Source organism: Malaclemys terrapin, chromosome 2 (genome assembly GCF_027887155.1).
Source record: "Malaclemys terrapin pileata isolate rMalTer1 chromosome 2, rMalTer1.hap1, whole genome shotgun sequence".
Taxonomy (NCBI): domain Eukaryota; kingdom Metazoa; phylum Chordata; order Testudines; family Emydidae; genus Malaclemys; species Malaclemys terrapin.
Window position 1 is genome coordinate 253,951,936 of NC_071506.1, and position 21,892 is coordinate 253,973,827.

Here is a 21,892-nt window from a genome sequence, read left to right on the forward strand (position 1 = left end):
CTTCCTGCTGATTGCCCTCTCCGCTGCAGGGAACTTCAAACAGTTCAGAGGGCAGTTCAGTCTCAAGGCCCATCCAGAGCCATTGGCTTCTCTAGAAACTGCCAGCAAGGATGCCAATTAGTGACAATTGTGATGATAATAATAATACTCAGAATGAATATAGTGCTTTTCAGCAGTAGATCTGAAGGAACTGTACTGAAGTTGTGTAGGATAGAGCTAGTACTCTGTTGGGATTAAAGTACACTGAAACAGCAAACAAAAAAAGATTGCCTGACTAATAGTAATAACAATGAATAAAATCAGCATTCATATGGTTCTTTTTCTAAGTAGCACTTAAAATATTAAACAGGTGAAAATGTTATTTTTGCCCCTCTTTTAGCCCATGTGGTAGCCAATATTGGGGGCCTTGATGCTGGGATATCCCTCTTAAAAAGAGAAATTGATTGTATGAGTCAGGTATTTCTCTAATGCAATCCTGTTTTCTTTCAAAGAATGTGCACAAAGCCTTGTTTCCATGAATACAGTAGAGATAAACAACAAGCAGTTTCCTTGCTCAAAAATCCAAGTTGGACCTTCCAACGAGTAACCATGCCCAAAAGAAGCAGCATCACTCAGCTTTCTTGGGGACATATTCAATACTACTCTCACTTTCTGCAGGCTGTCTTTTGCATGTAGCAGCAACTAATCAATCCCCACCCCTGTATTTTACCACCAATATCAGGGAAACCCCTGAGATGTCACAGCTCAGCTGATCAGCCTTGCAATGCAGTCCGTTGCCTTGGATGGTGGCTTCCTGTTGTTTCCAGCTATCACTATAAAAGGGCCACTTAATCACTCCTTCCATTCAGCCTGAAAGAAAAGAGATTACCACATCCATCAGCTTTAACAAAGCTTGATATCGTCTACAGATCAAGGCTGCTTGATGGCAGCCATTAACACTTTTCAGCATAACACTATTGTTGCTCCTTTTTCTGGTATCAGTGTCCTGTTCTGACATAGTGTTGCCCTTGTGCCAAAAGATAGCAGACATCTGGGGACTTGCAGGTTGACTTTACAAATGTAAGAGAAATCCATGATGTGAGATCTGGATATATTTAGATTAGAGTGTATGAGTGAAATGAGGTAGTTAAAGAGCAGGCAGGGCAATCACAGCTTCTAGGGATCCTAGCTCAACACCAATGCCCCGCTGATTCTGAGGGAACAACCTGTGCCTCAAGAATGTACTTTAGTCAGAGCTCAAGGCAAAAAGCCTCAAAACAGTTTCCTCTCTCCCCAATCTGCCTCTATGCAGAAAAAACCTTGCATAACCCAACACTACCAACAACACAGCATGTCTTTACCAGAATCAAAACTTGCTTGCATACTAAGAAAAATAACGCAGAAGAAGATATTTATAGGACCACCTGGGTACACCTGTGTGACAGAGTGCTATAGGCTAAAGAGCAAGCCAGCCCTCTTGTCACATAGATGCCACTTAATTCCCCAGAGAAAGCGGAGAGAGGTCATTAGATAGGCTGGCCAGCTGGGTGGGATAAGGAACCAATTAGCTCATCAGCCCAAGTCTGATAAAGAGGCACAGGAAGGATGTGGCAGAGGGCTAGTTAAGCCATGTCACATAGAAGTCTCAGGAAGGCAGCTCTTCCTCTCAGGTCCAGAGGCTAGGGCCAAAAGCACTGTAGATATTGTAAATAGACTGTTGCATAGTGGTGGAGGGAACTTCAAATGAGCGGGTGCTGTGGATGCACAGCCGCTGGAGTCTGCACAATTTCTGTAAGGAAGACAGGAGTGAAGGCCCAACCTGCCATGACACTATTTTAGTCCCATTTACAGACAGGGAAAACAAGGGCAAGTGGTTCACTCAAGATCACAAAGCAAGCCAGCAGCAGAGCTGAGGAGACAGAACACCTCTCCTGACTCCAGGGGTCAGATTGGAAGAGTAGTGGTAGTGGTATCTTCAGGCTCTACCCACAAAATAAATTCTGTCCTTGTGAGTTGTCTAAATGAGATTGTTCAAACAGTAGATTTTGTAGATGTTTAAAACATGTTGATGCATTTCTCTGAGCTCCATCTGGTTTCTCGATGTTGATTCCCCCTCAGTGGGAGTTGAAGACACCCACAAGCTCATCCTTGGGTTTGGCTCATTTTTCATTGGGGGGAGAGGGAATAAGTGGCACTATAGTCCAAACAGCACCCGCTTGTGGCACCAAAATGAGACTTTACCCCCAGTAATTTGTCCCAATCTGTGACCTTCTGTCTCCTTTCTTAGGACTTGCCTACAGTGGAAAGCTTTACTAGTTATACAGGTGTAGTTACACTGGTATAACTGCCCCCGCCTCCCATGTAAACACACTGATTCTGGTACAAGAGTGAGTTTTGGTGGTTAGTTTAAAACCCTTCCAAAATAATGAAAGTTTAAATTGAAAAAAAAAAATGGGATTCATACGAGAATAAGAGTGTCTGCCTATAAGGTTATACCAGCAATGCTATATTTGTTTAAATTCAGATTTTAGGTTATACCAAAAAAAATCTTTCCTGGACAACACCTTACAGGAGGAATTAAATAGTTAACAATATTGATATTTCAGTTATCAGTGGGCCTCTGGGTTAGAAATCACACTGAGATGAGTGGAGCAGTTGATATCTTTTAGTATTCACTAAGTATTCACACAGGCATCTCCGCATTGGCTTACATTCAATTCATATTTTTCAGGTTGTCTTCACAACTATAATAGCTAGAGACTTCATTAATGAAAGCTGAGATTCCAGAGAACAAGAGTAGCTTCAGAGAGGTGCCCGTACATCATACCACTGTTTGCTCACTGTTTCCGAGCTCTGCCGGACTTGGAATCCAGTGCCCTGTCCACTGCACAACACTGACACTCACATTGCTTGTTGCTAGGCAGCAGGAGTGCTTTGCAATGGCAGACCAAGCATACTCAAGCCAGTCATTGCTAGGCAGCCTGAGCTGCTGGAGAGCACAAAAATAATAAAACATAACATTGCTGGCTTCAGAATGCACAAAATAAGAGGCACAAAAATAAACAGTTCTACAGTATTTTATTCTGATTTGACCTTTCTCCCCTAACATATTTGCCCTCTTTCTATCCCAATCCTTTTTTCACACTTGTCTTGCTCCTCTCCATCCCTCCTCCATGCTAGTCTTGTCTTTTATCCCATTTCTTCACTCCCCCACAAATGTTCACCATCAATTTTCTCCCTTCTCCAATACTATAGAATCATAGACTATCAGGGTTGGAAGGGACCTCAGGAGGTCATCTAGTCCAACCCCCTGCTCAAAGCAGGACCAATCCCCAACTAAATCCCCAGTACTCTGTTCCTCCCATTCTCTGTCCTCTCAAATTCTCACATTCTCTACTCCACTGTATTTCCTGCTTCCCATGCCCATTATTCTCCTTTCTGTTTTTGCCTCCCCCGTCCTTTCATCTTTCCTCACTGGCTTCACACAATTAGGTACTCTCCTCCCAAGTGGCTTTCACCCCTCCATTTTCCATCTTATCACTGAGATCTTTCCCCACTCCTACCTCATCCAGCTCCTGGCCTTCCCTCCCTCCATACTTACCCTTCCTCTTGGTTTTTCTCCTCCTATCACTCCCAGTGATGTCTCCAATGAAAAGGTAGATTCCCCTCCTAAGTTCCCTCATAATGTCACTTTAAAAGGCTGCAAAAAAACCAGGAGTACTTGTGGCTGAAGTCCTCCAATGGGTCAAGTCAGTGCAGTCTGCAGTATTTGAGAAAACCAAGAGATGGCTTGTCTTGTGGGGAGAAAAAAGGAGCCAGGACTCTGTAGAGTCAACTACATAAGGCAGCCTGCTCCTTCTTCCTATTCGGCTTCTAATCAGGATGAGAAGAGTGTTTGTGTGGTGAAAGGGTGAGCTGGTCAGTCTCACATCACAGTGGTAAATTGCCAGAACTGAGGTTGAACAATATTGTAATGGAAACATTGGGATATTTTAAAGCAGCCACTTAAAGCAGAGTGGTTGCCTTCTAGCCAGTAGCGGTGCTAGCGGGGTGCAGGGGAAGCAGCCGCTTCCCCTCAGCACATGTTCCAAAAGCGGTGCCTTTCCAAAAGCGGCCGGAGGAGCGAGGGGGGGCGCAGGCTGGCGGCCCGCAGCGCAGCCGGCAGCCGTGGGGGGGCAGCGGGCGCAGCCGGAGGAGCAGGGTGGGTGCGGCATATGGCCTGCAGCGCGGCAGCAGCCGCGGCCGGAGGAGCAAGGGGGGGGCGCAGCATGGTGGCCTGCAGCGTGGCCGGCAGCCATGCGGGGGCGGCAGGGGCGGCCAGAGGAGCGGGGGGGTGCAGCATGGCGGCTGGCAGCCGCGGCCGGAGGAGTGAGGGGAGGCGGGCCACAGGGGTGGCACGGCAGGTCCGGAGGAGCCATGGGGAGAGGAGGGGTGGTGCGGCCGGAGGAGCCAGCCAAGAGGGGCGTGGCCAGAGGAGGAGCCAAGGGGGGTGCCTTTTTTATGTTTGCTCCCCCTTCTCTTAGAAGCTGGCTACGCCACTACTTCTAGCAGTGATCCTTATTAACACATTTCACAGGTAGCTTTAATACTAAGGGTATGTCTACACTACGGGATTAATACGAATTTACAGAATTCGATTTTTGGCAACAGACTGTATAAAGTCGAATGTGTGCGGCCACACTAAGCACATTAATTCGGCAGTGTGCGTCCATGTACCGGGGCTAGCGTCTATTTCCGGAGTGTTGCACTGTGGGTAGCTATCACATAGCTATCCCATAGTTCCTGCAGTCTCCCCCGCCCACTGGAATTCTGGGTTGAGATCCCAATGCCTTATGGGGCCAAAAACATTGTCGCAGGTGGTTCTGGTACATCCTCCCCCTCCCTCTGGGAAAGCAACGGCAGACAACCGTTTCGCGCCTCTTTCTTGGGTGAACAGTGCCATACCACGGCAAGCATGGAGCCCGCTCAGCTCAAGACGGCAGTCATGAACATTGTAAACACCTCGCACGTTATCGTGCAGTTTATGCTGAACCAGAACCTGCAAAACCAGGCAACGAGGAGTACGCTATGGCAGCGCGGCGACGAGAGTGATGAGGACATGGACATGGAATTCTATCAAACCACGGGCCCAGGCGCTTTGGAGATCATGCTGTTAATGGGGCACGTTATAGCCATGGAACGCCGATTCTGGGCCCGGGAAACAAGCACAGACTGGTGGGACCGCATAGTGTTGCAGGTGTGGGATGATTCCCAATGGGTGTGAAACTTTCGCATGCGTAATGGCACTTTCATGGAACTTTGTGACTTGCTTTCCCCTGCCCTGAAGCACCAGAATACCAGGATGAGAGCAGCCCTCACAGTTGAGAAGCGAGTAGCAATAGCCCTGTGGAAGCTGGCAACGCCAGACAGCTACCGGTCAGTCGGGAATCAATTTGGAGTGGGCAAATCTACTGTGGGGGCTGCTGTGATGCAAGTAGCCAAAGCAATCATTGAGCTGCTGCTACGAAAGGTAGTGACTCTGGGAAATGTGCAGGTCATAGTGGATGGCTTTGCTGCAATGGGATTCCCTAACTCTGGTGGGGTGATAGATGGAACCCATATCCCTATCTTGGCACCGGAGCACCAGGGTATCCAGTACATAAACCGCAAGGGGTACTTTTCAATGGTGCTGCAAGCACTGGTGGATCACAGGGGATGTTTCACCAACATCAACGTGGGATGGCTGGGGAGGGTTCATGACGCTCGCGTCTTCAGGAACACTACTCTGTTTAAATGGCTGAAGCAAGGGATTTACTTCCCCGACCAGAAAATAACCGTTGGGGATGTTGAAATGCCTATAGTTATCCTTGGGGACCCAGCCTACCCCTTAATGCCATGGCTCATGAAGCCATACACAGGCAGCCTGGACAGGAATCAGGAGCTGTTCAACTACAGACTGAGCAAATGCAGAATGGTGGTAGAATGTGCATTTGGACGTTTAAAAAGTCGCTGGTGCACGTTACTGACTCGGTCAGACCTCAGCCAAACCAATATCCCCATTGTTATTGCTGCTTGCTGTGTGCTCCACAATCTCTGTGAGAGTAAGTGGGAGACCTTTATGGTGGGGTGGGAGGCTGAGGCAAATCGCCTGGCTGCTGATTATGCGCAGCCAGACACCAGGGCGATTAGAAGATCACACCAGGAAGCGCTGCGCATCAGAGAAGCTTTGAAAACCAGTTTCATGACTGACCAGGCTACGGTGTGAAAGTTCTGTTTGTTGAAAACCCGCCCCCTTGATTGACTCATTCCCTGTAAGCAAACCATCCTCCCCCCTTCGATCACAGCTTGCTTTCAAAGGAAATAAAGTCACTATCGTTTAAAAATCATGTATTCTTTATTAATTGATTATAAACATAGGGAGAGAACTCACAATGTAGCCCGGGTGGGGTTTGGGAGGAGAATAGGAGGGAAGGAAAAGGCCACTAAAAAAATACAATATAATGACAGCCTTTTCGTTGGGCTGTCCACTGGGGTGGACTGGGAGAGTGCACGGAGCCTCCCCACCGCGTTCTTACACGTCTGGGTGAGGAGGCTATGGAACATGGTGAGGGGGGAGGGAGGTTATACAGTGGCTGCAGCGGCACTCTGTGACCCTGCTGCCATTCCTGAACCTCCACCAGACGCCGGAGCATGTCTGTTTGATCACGCAGCAGCCTCAGCGTTGCAGCCTGCCACCTCTCATCTCGAGCGTCCCTCATGACCTCACGTTCACTGGCATCTTTCCTGTACTTTGATACCGTGTCCTTCCACTCATTCAAATGAGCTGTTTCACTGCGGGTGGATTCCACGATTTCCGAGAACATTTCGTCTCCCGTACTTTTTTTTTCTCCGCCTTATCTGAGATAGCCTTCAGGATGGAGGAGGAAGGCTTGAAAAATTTGCAGCTGCTGGAGGGAGGGAAAAAAGGAGAGAATTTTTTAAAAAGATAAATTTTACAGAACAATGCTTATACTCTTTCACGGTGAACAACACTATTCACATTACATAACACATGTGATTTCAGTGCAAGGTCGCATTTTGCATCTTAATATTGAGTGCCTGTGGCTTTGGTGTTAGAGATCACAGACACAGGTCTGGGCAACAGAATTTGGCTTGCATGCGGCCATGGTAAGCCACTGTCTTTCGGCTTCTGCACCCTCCTTTCCCACATACCAAGCAAAGCCCATTGAGTGCTGCGGTTTTCCTGTTAACCTGCAGCAGCAGAAAACAAACTAACCCCCCACAGCCAATTATCTGGGATGATCGCTTTACCCCTCCCCGCACCGCGTGGCTGGTATCAGGGAAGATTCCTGCTAGCCAAATGCGAAAAGCTCAGCGCCAATTCCCCACCCCCCACCCCGCTTGGCTAACTACAGGAAGGATTTCTTTTCGGGCACAGGCAAACAACCCAGTAGGAATGGCCACCTCTGTCCCCTTAATTAATTTCCCGTATTTCAACCAGGTTACCATGAGCAATATCACTCTCCTGAGGATTACACAGTGAGATAAAGAATGGATGTTGCTTGAATGCCAGCAAACACCGGGACCATACGCTGCCAGGCTTTGTCATGCAATGATATCAGATTACTTGCTACTAGCATGGCGTGGTCAAGTGTCCTACCATGGAGGAAGGAATAAGGCTGCACTGCCCAGAAACCTTGTGGAAAGGCTTTTGGAGTACCTCCAGGAGAGCTTCATGGAGATGTCCCTGGAGGATTTCCGCTTCATCCCCAGACATGTTAACAGACTTTTCCAGTAGCTGTACTGGCCGCGAATGCATCCCAAGTCCTCAGGGCAAATTAATCATTAAAAAACGCTTGCTTTTAAACCATGTTTTATATTTTAAAAGGTAAACTCACCTGAGGTCCCTTCCATAGGGTCATGGTCTGGGATACTGCCTTGGGAGGGTACTTCAGTCAGGCTGAGAAAAAGATCCTGGCTGTTGGGGAGAACAGAGTGCTGTGTGCTCTCCGCAAGCTCATCCTCCTCCTCCTCTTCCCCGTCCACAGAATCCTCAGGTGTGGCTGAGATTACCCCCGCCTCGGAATCCATAGTCAGAGGTGGGGTAGTGGCGGTGGCCCCCTAGAATTGCATGCAGCTCAGCGTAGAAGCGGCATGTCTGCGGCTCTGACCCGGAGCGACCATTTGCCTCCTTTGTTTTTTGATGGGCTTGTCTGAGCTCATTAACTTTCACGCGGCACTGATATGAGTCCCTATTGTGGCCTCTCTCCATCATGCCCTTGGAGATTTTTTCAAAAGTTTTGGCATTTTGTCTTTTCGAACAAAGTTCTGCTAGCACTGAATCCTCTCCCCGTATAGCGATCAGATCCAGTACCTCCCGTACGGTCCATGCTAGTGCTCTTTTTCGATTCTCGGACTGCATGGTTACCTGTGCTGATGAGCTCTCTGTGGTCACCTGTGCTCTCCACGCTGGGCAAACAGGAAATAAAATTCAAAAGTTCGCGGGGCTTTTCCTGTCTACCTGGCCAGTGCATCTGAGTTCAAATTGCTGTCCAGAGCGATCACAATGGTGCACTGTGGGATAGCTCCCGGAGGCCAATACCGTCAAATTGCAGCCACACTAACCCTAATTCGAAATGGCAATATCGATTTCGGGGCTACTCCCCTCGTCGGGGAGGAGTACAGAAATCGATTTTAAGAGCCCTTTATTTCGAAATAAATGGCTTTGTTGTGTGGATGGGTGCAGGGTTAACTGGGGTACCACTGAGCTCCCCTGACAGTTTTGTTTAAAGATAAATAATTATGTCTTCAGGTATGTGATGAGTAACAAGAGATGAAGCAATCTGCAAAGGTCCTTTAAAATAATGTACAATTTTTAAGGAATGTGTTAAAAGTGGAGATATTTTAATTGTATATGAGAAAATGTAAGCTTGAATAGCCCATCACTTTTTATATTTTTTCTACTTAACAGATTGTTGGGTTGGGGTGTGTGGGGAGGGGTGCGGGTGTACTGGCAGCCCAGAATTTTCTAACAATCTTAAAGCACCTGTAATTCTGTACTGATTAATTGATGTGCCACTTTTGTGTTTAAATATATAGTATATTGAATTGTAGCTTTCCATCATAAAACAGAAAAGAAAAAATAATTAAATAACATTACATTACTGCAAAAGTAGTGTGGTATTTTTCCCAGTAAAAGATACATATTCGACAGTAATTCTGCAGTGTTAATAATAATTCTTGGTACAATATTGAGATGACATAGTAAGTCAGTGTAATATTTCACACACTAATATTTTTTCATTAACCAAAAATGCATCAGGTATATAGGGCCTGTGCCTACGCCCACTGAAACAGCAAATCTCCAATTGACTGCAATTGGAACAGGTATGATCGGGGAGGGAGGAATAGCTCAGTGGTTTGAGCCTTAGCCTATTAAACCCAGGGTTGTGAGTTCAATCCTTGATGGGGCTACAAGAGATCTGGAGCAAAATCAGTACTTAGTCCTGCTAGTGAAGGCAGCAGGCTGGACTCAATGACCTTTCAAGGTCCCTTCCATTTTTAGGAAATGGGATATCTCCATTAATTTATTTGTGATTAACTGAAAATTCCTTTTGCTTATATAGCTGGAGTCTGTCTAGGCATAATACTACACCCATCACTATAGTACCTGATCATACTCATTGCTGTGAGTAATCTTTGTTCATAAAAAAAGAAAATATTTGGCCATATCTTATATATTAGAAAAACCAAAATCTTGACTGATTCATGGAATAAAATTAGGATGAACTTTTATACAGTAGATATACTACAGAGAGGTCACTATATTATAGGTGTAGCTGGTAGCACTGAATATAGTGAAGGTTGCCTGATACTTCCCATTACACTGGTCTACAATTTTTGAGAAGTCGTCTGCTTCAGAGATAAAATATGCTATTTATCAGCAAAAGGGTTATATAAATAAAATTTATTATGAAACAAAAGGCAAAAAACTATTATGTACATAGTTTAGTCCTATTCAGTGTCTACTCGGCACTTCCTGGCTTGTCTCTTGTATTCATTAAATGGAGCATCTCTTGTCACTGTCCAGCAATAGTCTGCAAGCATTGATGGGCTCCATTTGCCCTGATAGCGTTTCTCCATTGTTGCAATGTCCTGGTGAAATCGCTCGCCGTGCTCATCGCTCACTGCTCCGCAGTTCGGTGGAAAAAAATCTAGATGAGAGTGCAAAAAATGTATCTTTAGTGACATGGTGCAACCAAGGCTTTTGTATGCCTTGAGAAGGTTTTCCACCAGCAATCTGTAGTTGTCTGCCTTGTTGTTTCCGAGAAAATTTATTGCCACTAACTGGAAGGCTTTCCATGCCGTCTTTTCCTTGCGACGCAGTGCATTGTCAAATGCATCATCTCAAAGGAGTTCACGAATCTGAGGACCAACAAAGACACCTTCCTTTATCTTAGCTTCACTTAACCTTGGAAATTTTCCACGGAGGTACTTGAAAGCTGCTTGTGTTTTGTCAATGGTCTTGACAAAGTTCTTCATCAGACCCAGCTTGATGTGTAAGGGTGGTAACAAAATCTTCCTTGATTCAACAAGTGGTGGATGCTGAACACTTTTCCTCCCAGGCTCCAATGGAGTGGCCAATCTTTCTTGATGTAGTGGGAATCTCTTGCACGACTATCCCATTCGGAGAGAAAACAGCAGTACTTTGTGTATCCAGTCTGCAGACCAAGCAAGAGAGCAACAACCTTCAAAACGCCACAAAGCTGCCACTGATGTTGGTCATAGTTTATGCACCTCAAAAGTTGTTTCATGTTGTCATAGGTTTCCTTCATATGGACTGCATGACCAACTGGAATTGATGGCAAAACATTGCCATTATGCAGTAAAACAGCTTTAAGACTCGTCTTTGATGAATCAATGAACAGTCTCCACTCATCTGGATCATGAACGATGTTGAGGGCTGTCATCACACCATCGATGTTGTTGCAGGCTACAAGATCACCTTCCATGAAGAAGAATGGGACAAGATCCTTTTGACGGTCACGGAACATGGAAACCCTACCATCACCTGCCAGGAGATTCCACTGCTGTAGTCTGGAGCCCAACAGTTTTGCCTTACTCTTGGGTAGTTCCAAATCCCTGACAAGGTCATTCAGTTCACCTTGTGTTATGAGGTGTGGTTCAGAGGAGGAGGATGGGAGAAAATGTGGGTCCTGTGACATTGATGGTTCAGGACCAGAAGTTTCATCCTCTTCCTCTTCCTCGTCTGACTCAAGTGAGAATGATTCTGGTGCATCAGGAACTGGCAGTCCTTCTCCGTGGGGTACTGGGCGTATAGCTGATGGAATGTTTGGATAATGCACAGTCCACTTTTTCTTCTTTGACACACCTTTCCCAACTGGAGGCACCATGCAGAAGTAACAATTGCTGATATGATCTGTTGGCTCTCTGCAAATCATTGGCACTGCAAAAGGCATAGATTTCCTTTTCCTGTTCAACCACTAGCGAAGATTTGTTGCACAAGTGTTGCAGCATATGTGTGGGGCCCACCTCTTGTCCTGATCTCCAATTTTGCAGCCAAAATAAAGGTGATAGGCTTTCTTAACCATAGTGGTTATACTGAGCTTTTGTGATGCAAAAGTCACTTCAGCACAAACATAGCAGAAGTTATCTGCACTGTTCACACAAGTACAAGGCATCTCTGCTCACTTTGGCTAAACAGAAATGTGTCCCTTTGCAAAATCAAACACTGACAAATAAGAGAGCACGACACTGTATGATTTCTAGAGCTGATATAGGGCAATTTGTTCAGCAGAGTGATGTAAGCTTCGTTATGATTGCATCATCCATGACTTCTAGGAATAACATGATGCAATTCATATCATGTATGACGCAATACCAGCTTCAGATTGCATCATTCATTGTTTTGCCTAAAAAGCAAGTACTGTCCAAACCCAGTCATAGATTTATTCATAGATCCAGTCAAAGATGTATTTTAGTCATTTCTGGTTTAAATTGAGATCCCTTCCCTTTATAACTCACTTATCCTCCGCCATTCCCAAGTCAAGGGTATACATACAGTATACATACTGACCCAATAGCATATCTTGAAAACTAGAGCCAATCAACAATTTTAAGCATCATTTTCATTCTCAGAGACCCAGAATTAGTAAAGTTTGACTACATTTATTTCAGAAGCATTTTGGCTGTAGAGCAGTGTTATAAGACTCTGTTTTCAGTTGTTAATATCTTTGGGAAACTAACTCTGTGGGTTTACATTTTTCATGTCATGTATCTGTCTCAGGCTGCATAAAGATTTATTTCCTTGTAAGAGTTCAGTATCCCTATGTTTGCTTGTCATATATAGCAAAGGAGTAGCGAGGTTTACATACAGCATCTATTTTAAAGATTTCATCCATAGGTAACTAGAGCGTCAATTCAATTAACTCTTAGTGTTATGCACAGCAATGACACATCTCCCTTGTTATGTGACCTTCCATTAGGATTTGTGCCTCAGGGATCCAGGGGAGGAGAGGAAGGATGGGGAGAGAAGCAAATTACATCAATCTGCAACACAACGTAATTTATTCTGCTGCTGCAGTTACTGCTGAAAGCCACCTGGTGGCTTGAAACAGCAATGTAGTTGTGAATGCTACTGTCCTCCCATGTGTGGATGGAATACTTCAGAACTACTCAAGTAGTTAACAATTCCTTTACTGGCTTAACCATTTGAACCAGGGCTGGTGCTTCCACTAGGCGACCCTAGGCGGTCGCCTAGGGTGGCAGGATTTTCGGGGGCGGCATTTTGCCGCCCTCGGCAGAAATTTGGCGGAGGGGGGTCCTTCCGCTCCGGGTCTTCGGCAGAAATTCGGCAGTGGGTCCTTCACTTGCTCCGGGACCCACTGCCGAAGTGCCCCGAAGACGCAGAGCGGAAGGACCCCCGCCGCCAAATGCTCAGAGGAGGAGCATATGCATCCGAAGAAGTGGGCTGTAGTCCACGAAAGCTTATGCTCTAATAAATTTGTTAGTCTCTAAGGTGCCACAAGTACTCCTGTTCTTTTTGCGGATACAGACTAACACGGCTGCTACTCTGAAACTAATAATAAAGAGTTTGAGTTTCTAATATTCCACTGGCAGATTATTTCACAGCCTAACATAATGGTGCTGTTCTGAGAGGGTCATATTGGCGTCTACATTTGAATGTATTTGCCTACAAATTTAGATTATAAGAGGATTTAGTATAAAAAAATAGGAATATATTTATTTACAAGTGTCCAAAAAATAACAGTGATGTGCTCTATTCAGGAGTTGACAGCAATCTCAATACTTCACTTTTGATTCGCTGTTAGGTCTTTTCTGCACAGGAGAGTTTTACCAGTATACTGCTATAGTTAAACTGATATAAATTTCTGTCCATGTGGACATTTATTCCAATATGAGTGGCTTTTTGCAGTTTAGCTTGAAGCCCTTCCCAAGAGACATAAGCCAAATTAAAAAAGGCATTCTGGTTGGAATGACTGTCCACATGTAGGGTTATATTGGTAAAACCATGTCATTTTAAATTCATACCTGTAGCTTATGCCATATAACTTTCCCATGAAGGTAACCCTTATTCTGCCAAACCTTCAGAAAGTTGAGGATCATCAACTTCACATTTCTTCTGTGCTTGTGATCACCAATGCTTACATTTCTTCAGCCTTCTCAGGCAGCAAGTAGGAAGAGTTCTAGCTATATGAGCTTTTATGCGTCTTTCAGCCAAATCAGGGATCAAAATGCTATATACAGAACTCAAAGGAATTGTGCAGATTTGTAATACTCCCTGGAGGACTTTGAGTCCCTAAAATAGATTGTATTTTCTCCTCATCTGTGACACAAATATTAAAATAGTAACTTTTTAAAGTATATTATGTATTTATAGTTAATTCAAGGATGGACTTAATTCAAATTACTCATGAAATAATTAAAAAATATTTTGTACTCGACTATTTCAGAACATCATGCCTGGAAAAGAAAAAGGAATGGAATCTACTTTATCCTAAAATGTTGCAACAGCTATTGGTCAAGTTGGGCCATGTTAGGTAAACATTGAGATGTCAGGATTAGGATGAGAGAACTGGGGGAGACGATATGTATAATAACTATCTGTGGTCAGACGTCACCAGTGTGGTGCTCTGCTCTATCCAATGTTGATAATAGTCGGCTGTGTGCATGCGTGCGTGCGTGTTCTCCCTGTGTGCTGTCCCAGCTCTGCGCAGATAGCTGGCACAGCAGATCTTGAGCGAACCGCCCAATGACCACAGACTCCTATAAGGTACGAAGGCACCTGGCCAGGTTTATTGCCAAATAAAACACAGTCTCTAGCTCCCCGGATCAGATGTCTACAGTTTTGCTAGTACATATGTGCTCCCTGACAATGGACCGGCTCAGTCAGTGGCAGGATTTACCACTGCCCCCTAGGCCGGACAAAGCCAACTCCTGAGGGGTGCATTCTTATACACAAGTACAAACAAGTTACACATCACTCCTGATGTATTGAGGTACAACCCCTCTACGTGTTAGGGTGCCGCCTCTCACCTGGTACATGTTGGTTCAAACAAAACAACTCTATCCATCATATTATCCTTTTGACCTTTTAGGATGGGTCAGCATGTTCCTTGTTATCTGTGTGGAATGTACTAGTATCAGAGTGTTCTTGGTACCAACCTGGCACATATTTATATCTCTAGTGTCCTGTACCTTTTAGGTATGTGTGTTTTTGCAACATCAGCCCTTTCCTGGCCAGACTCTGAGCAGGGCCTGCCTCTTGCTCACAGTTTAATTTTGTTTTATGTTAACAAAGTCTTGACCATTACTTTAGTTCAGTCCTTAGGCCTCATACCGGGCCTCTGATACAAGGATTTATGTTTCAGGGCCGCATCTTACTACACTATCCACTTCAGGTATTTATGAAACATCTTTCATTTTGCCTTCCAAGTGCCACTTCTCTGTAAATATATGTGGATATATGTATTACATACAAAAACCTATGTTAAAAGAATGTTAAAGTTTCAAAAGTCAAAGACTCAAAAATTAGGAAATGCCAGAATTAATGTTGCCCATGCAACCTTTGAAAAGGAGTGGAAATTCACACAAAGGTGGGAGCGAAGCTGCAGAGAGGGAGTTAATGGATAGAGGAAGGGAGGTTTAAAAAATGTGTTTACTTCACAAAACTGTCCTTTGAATTCCATATTTAACTTTGCTAGGCAAAGGGGCACGTTCTGTCAGAGAAGACTGCAAAATTATCCTCTTGCCAGTGAACTTTTTATTCCTGGCCCCCAGACTGTGAGTGAAACGGTACTCAACACACAATGAATTTGATGCCCTGGTCCTAACTCCATTCCTACTTCTTTAGATAATGTCTGATGCATGAGCTAATCCAGGGGGGGCCAAACTCTGGCTCATGAGCCACATGCAGCTGTTTTACAGTTAAAGTGCAGCTTGTGGAACCCCCTACACTCTCCCCCCTCTCCCGCCCCATTCTCCACCTACCAGACTGTGGGGGGAGCTTGGGACCTCTGCACTGCAGCGGGGTGGTGGGGCAGAGGCTTCTGCCCAGTAGGGAGGGGGTCTCGGGGCTTCAACACCACAGGGTGCACCTGCCAGGGCTCAGGGCTTCAACAGGAGTAGGACTGAAGCTTCAAGCTCCAGCAGGCACCTCCCGCGGGGCTGAAGCTCCAACCTCCGCCAGGTGCGCCCCGGCTCTTGAAGTTCTGAAGATTGTCATACGTGGCTCGGAGGGTCAGTAAGTTTGGCCACCCCTGAGATAATCTGATGAATGAGGACATTTAGCGCATGTAGAGTATGTGTTTTAAAAAGCTCCAGTGTGTTAACAAACAGCTCCAAATAGGGTGGCCCCACCTGTGAACATGTAATCCAAGCCACCTTAGGAGAGATACAGAATGTAGGAAGTGAGAATGGTTATCCAGAAGCCAAAAACACAGCTCCCGGGAATGAGTAAGAGTGGCCAAGGGTGCTCTTCTGAGGGTGAGCATAAACTGCAGTTCAACATTCATAACAAATATTTTAAAAAACATGTTTTCTTGAGGCAATTATTTTCTTACCTCTGTACAACAGTGTACAAGGATCAGGACTCATGTACTTTGGGAATGATCTTGTGTTCCTTGCACACCCACTATTCCTTTTACAAGGAATGTGGGGTGAAGTAATTTATGGGGCAATTTGCTGTACTTTCAATATCAAGGCTCATGAAACTGTACCATTTTGTCTTTTTGTAGGCACATTCCCTCTGCTACAATCAACACCTTGTTCAAAGTACACCACAGAGCCCATTTAATAAAATAAGATCTTAGGCTGGTCTGCACTGAAATGTTACATTGGCATAGCTACGTCTTTCAGGGGTGTGAAAAATCCACAACCCCTGAGACACATATTTAAGCCAACCTAACCCCCGGTGTAGATAGTGCTTGGTCAACAGAAGAATTCTTCCTGTGACCTAACTACCACCTCTCAGGGAGGTGGATTACCTACAGTGATGGGGGAATCCTGCTTGCATATGTAGTGTCTACAGTGACGCACAACAATGGCGCTGCTGTAGCATTTTAAGTGTAGACAAGCCCAAAGTGAAAGTGGCGAGGAGGGGGAGGACAGCTATATTAAGTTAAATCTATTATCTTTAAAAAGCCTGAGAAAACTACTGAAGTGAAACAGTAGTGTTTCTTAGTGGAAATGAACCATGAAAGACAGTTATGAAAACCATGAGATCGTTGGACTGAAGAATCAAAAGAAATATCAGGTAAAAGACCTGGGATATAACACTGGGATGTTTGCTAAAGGTTCTGTCTAAATAACTAACTAACTAAATAAAAGGTAGACTGAAACACACAGTGTTAAGACACTGTAATTTGACAGGGATCTTAATATTCAATCCGTTTTTTCAAAGCCATTACAAGTTATAGGTGATCTGCAAAGTAAAAACAAAGAACTACTCTCTTTTTGTTATGTTAGAAATTCAGGTACTGTCTAGCCTGGAGGATTCTGGACAGCTAGTGAAATGAAACATGCAAAGAGCAATGGAAAGAAGTAGGGATTTTTAGTCAGTGTTTAAAACTCTGTTGTCATTTACTTTAGTGACTACTAAATTAGAGCTAAAATATCTTTCCTAAAGATTCAATACCCCTTTCCTTCTATTTATAAATGAGAGCTAACTATCTATTCTCTGAGTTCCCAATAAATCCTTCAACAAAGCGAGGAAAAATAAAAGGTCCTATTCCTTTTATAATTGCTATTATTCTAGAGGTTAAAAAAAACCAAAGCCTTTACAAATAGAATCACCATCCATGCACAAGACAATTTTTTAAAATATCCTTCATAGGTTGCTGTAAAGCAAATTCACTACAGGGGGCCAGTCTAATTCTTAAGATGTACAGCTGTCATCCTTCCTTTACGCAGAAACTACATCTAGACTGAGAATTTTAGGGAATGCTCTCACTGTCATTCTAGTACCACTGCAGCTCTACTAGTGCTAGCAATGGTAAGCCGGGCACTAGTGTTTTTACCACTGTTGCCTAAACCTCCTCTGAGCAGGTCTAGATGATTTTGAAGGTGGGGAATGCAGGAAGTTGGTCTATACCAGCACTCCCACTGTTGTGCATACTGATCAAGCTGCACTTCCACTAGACCAACAGTTGGTGAATTCCCTACAGTTCTCAGTGTAGAGAAGGCCAGAGAAAGTGTCTGTCAACCTTCTCCCTGCTTGGGGATATACTCCTCGTCTTAGGCCTGGATCAGGGATGGTTCTTACATCTTCTTCCTGAGACAGGAAGTTGGGTCTAGAATTCAGAATCCTTTTCCATCCAAATTAGCAGATCAGACATTGATTCCAGGACACTGTTAACTGGATCCTCTCACTGTATTGTATCCAGCACATTTATAGATTTAACTGTTGACTTCAAAGTCCCCCTAGGTCAGAGCTCTACACACCACTTAAGGGCTTAACTTAAGTGCACATCTGCCATGGAGTAAACTTGACCCTATTATTTCTATTTGTATTTGGAATGAAAGATTGTCTTTCATTAAGAATTCAAAGACAACTATCACACTTTCCAGCTCAGTTATCTTTGTTTCTTGATCGTTAGTAACTAGTAGGACACTCCTTTAAAAACTGAAGAATCCATTGAACTCTTTTATCCACTCTTGGGAACAAGGATAGCTAAATTTTCCTCATTAACCTTATATCTCCTATTAAGAGCCATAAAAGAAATACCAAGTTTCCTCTCTTCTTGAATATATTTCCTAATAACTAGGGCAGTTCAATGCCAAGGGAAAGAAAAAGCAATAGTGCATGCTTAACTTTCTAGCTTTCTATCCAGCCAGGCGTTTCTCTCCTCTACAAATCATCCCTGATTTTAAATAACAAACTAGGAGTTTCTGTTATTGAGATGGTTTAAATGACTCTCTCATGGAAATACATTTTACTAGCCACCCACATCAGAGTGAAATAAGATCAAAAGAGAATGCCTTATTCTGCAAACTTCACTCCAGCAAAGACTATTCCTTTACTGGACTTAAACAAAAATGATCCAGTAATAGGAACGGAAACACTTCCAAAATGTCATCTGTCTCTCCCGACAGAGATGCCCAGATATACTTTCCTGGATAAAGGCAAGTACTAGACCTTACACTTTAATAAGATACAAGTGCAAAGGCTATGGTAGAAAGCTGACAACAGTGGCTCAGTTGGTAACCAGTTCTGAGGGTGTCTGATGTTTTACCAGAGCTCACACAGTGTCAGAGCTAGAACACTTCTGGTGACCATAGGGAATAGATGGTGGTGGTGGTGAGCTGAGACACCCAATTAAAGCTGAGTCTTAAATCCTTCTGAGAGCTTGTTCCTAGAAGCATTTATTCCAATAAATCACCCCCAATCTGATACATTAGGTTGTTGAAACTCCCAGAAAAAATTCAGTAGTACATTTTCTGCCTGAATAAATATGAAGAATGATAAATATAGGCAGGGAATCTCTTGAGTTCAGCCAGCTCTCTCAGTTAAACTTCAGGTTTTGTATTTTGGCAAGTATGTGCCATGAAAACATTTCCACAATGTCATTTATAAGATTGTCTTGAAAGAACAATAACCATCCTTTGCTCGCATTTCAAAGGAGCATGGCTAAAAATAAGAATACTAGTCTGACTTTTTTTCAAGTCATTACTGAAAGGAAGTATTACAAGATTCATGAGGCTATAAATATGCCATTGTATAAGCACACTAATACATTCAGTTACAGCATTTTGCTATTCTCCAAAGGCAAAATTACATGAAGTATCAGCTTTTCGAAGCTTTAGTAGCAGTGGTATGTGAAGATGGGAACTGCAAACATCAAAACTGACATAAAATTAACCCCATAATGGGCTAGACTTTTAGGGTTCTTCTACTGTAATTCTACTAAGTCCACTGCTGTAAATACAGAATACTGTAAATCCTTTGGACTCAATGGGTTACTCCAGATTTAGTCCAGGTTATGCTTGTCAGCACAACTGACAGCCGAATTTGACCTTGAAATATTGGAGCTTATTCCAAGGAGAAAAGAATAAATGTGTGCTATGAGCAGTCCATTCCTGTTATCTGGTCAAAATGAGACATGGTTAATATTTGTCCAGGCCTGTTATTCTGCTCCAAGAAGAAATTACACACTTTCTGGGATTTTTTTACATTCTTTTTAGAAATATGCGAAAAGCTAAGCAGCTCCTGCATAACTATCTGTTGGCTGTAGAAGAATAATATCTTTAGGCAGGAAAGAAATTTAACTTTATTAAAAATCTCATAAAAGAACTGAATGGTGAGCTTGCATCTTGTAGAAAATAATGTGAGGATCAAAATACAATATCCAGTAGAGCACTACAAGGCTATAAAAATAAGTTTTACCTCCAGAAGCACTTTAGGATTCAGTACAAAGTCAAATGCTGCTAAACTTATTTTGGGGTGGGGGGGGGGGGGAAAGTGTATTATTATGCTTTGTGCAAAATTAAGTTTTAAAATGTTTGCTTTCCAAAGAGCATTATTTGAAATAGATCTAACATTACATTTTGTTACTGGACCCACCTTTTAAAACACTAAAACAAAAACAATAACACTGATTGTCTAAAGACAGGGAATATCTGAATTGGATGGCTCAAAGGGGATTTGAAATTGGATACAGAGCCTTTAACCCTAGGATACCAGGGAGCCCAATCCCTAGTCAAGCCAGCCCAGGTTAATACAGACGGCAAATAATTATCAGATACCTGACTGAAATTAGTTGGTACTTTCAGTCCAATAACTAAGGAACATATGTCAACCTCACAGGAAAACAGTCACACAGGGCACCCTTTTTGTCAGTTTCATGAAGCCTAAACTACTCTCTCACTTATAGGGTGCTTCCTTCTGAATAGAGATTGACTTATGTAGACTGGGCAAGCTTTAACTACTGGTGGTACCAGATTAGTTTTGTGCAAAGGGAACTCTTTCTCCTGGCATGTCAAATTTTCAGCAGCACAAATTTCTCCTCACAATTTAAATAAAAAATTTGAAATTAACTTTAAGAAGTAAATGTCAGATTTGATACATTAGCCTTTGTACTCTAGACAGTAGGGAAATATACTCTTAATTGAAAGGCCTATATATCTTAGGCAACTTCTTTCCATTTTTCATCTGTATAGATTTGACTCATCATAAAGCTGATCTAGTTCCTCATAATTATGACTATCATGCTTTAAAAAAATCATTGTCTTTTCCTTCTGGATTTCATATTTCAAAAAGTAAGCTTTGCTAAAATGACAGGTTTCAGAGTAGCAGCCGTGTTAGTCTATATCTGCAAAAAGAACAGGAGTACTTGTGGCACCTTAGAGACTAACAAATTTATTTGAGCATAAGCTTTTGTGGGCTACAGCCCACTTCTTCGGATGCATAGATTTGTTAAAAGAAGAACAGGAGTACTTGTGGCACCTTAGAGACTAACAAATTTATTAGAGCATAAGCTTTCGTGGACTACAGCCCACTTCTTCGGATGCATATAGAATGGAACATATAATGAGGAGATATATATACACACATACAGAGAGCATAAACAGGTGGGAGTTGTCTTACCAACTCTGAGAGGCCAATTAATTAAGAGAAAAAAAAAAAAACTTTTGAAGTGATAATCAAGCTAGCCGAGTACAGACAGTGTGATAAGAAGTGTGAGAGTACTTACAAGGGGAGATAGTCAACGTTTGTAATGGCTCAGCCATTCCCAGTCCTTATTCAAACCGGAGTTGATTGTGTCTAGTTTGCATATCAATTCTAGCTCTGCAGTCTCTCTTTGGAGTCTGTTTTTGAAGTTTTTCTGTTGTAATATAGCCACCCGCAGGTCTGTCACTGAATGACCAGACAGGTTAAAGTGTTCTCCCACTGGTTTTTGAGTATTTTGATTCCTGATGTCAGATTTGTGTCCATTAATTCTTTTGCGTAGAGACTGTCCGGTTTGGCCAATGTACATGGCAGAGGGGCATTGCTGGCACATGATGGCATATATCACATTGGTAGATGTGCAGGTGAACGAGCCCCTGATGGTATGGCTGATGTGATTAGGTCCTATGATGATGTCACTTGAATAGAGAGACTGCAGAGCTAGAATTGATATGCAAACTAGACACAATCAACTCCGGTTTGAATAAGGACTGGGAATGGCTGAGCCATTACAAACGTTGACTATCTCCCCTTGTAAGTACTCTCACACTTCTTATCACACTGTCTGTACTCGGCTAGCTTGATTATCACTTCAAAAGTTTTTTTTTTTTTTCTCTTAATTAATTGGCCTCTCAGAGTTGGTAAGACAACTCCCACCTGTTTATGCTCTCTGTATGTGTGTATATATATCTCCTCATTATATGTTCCATTCTATATGCATCCGAAGAA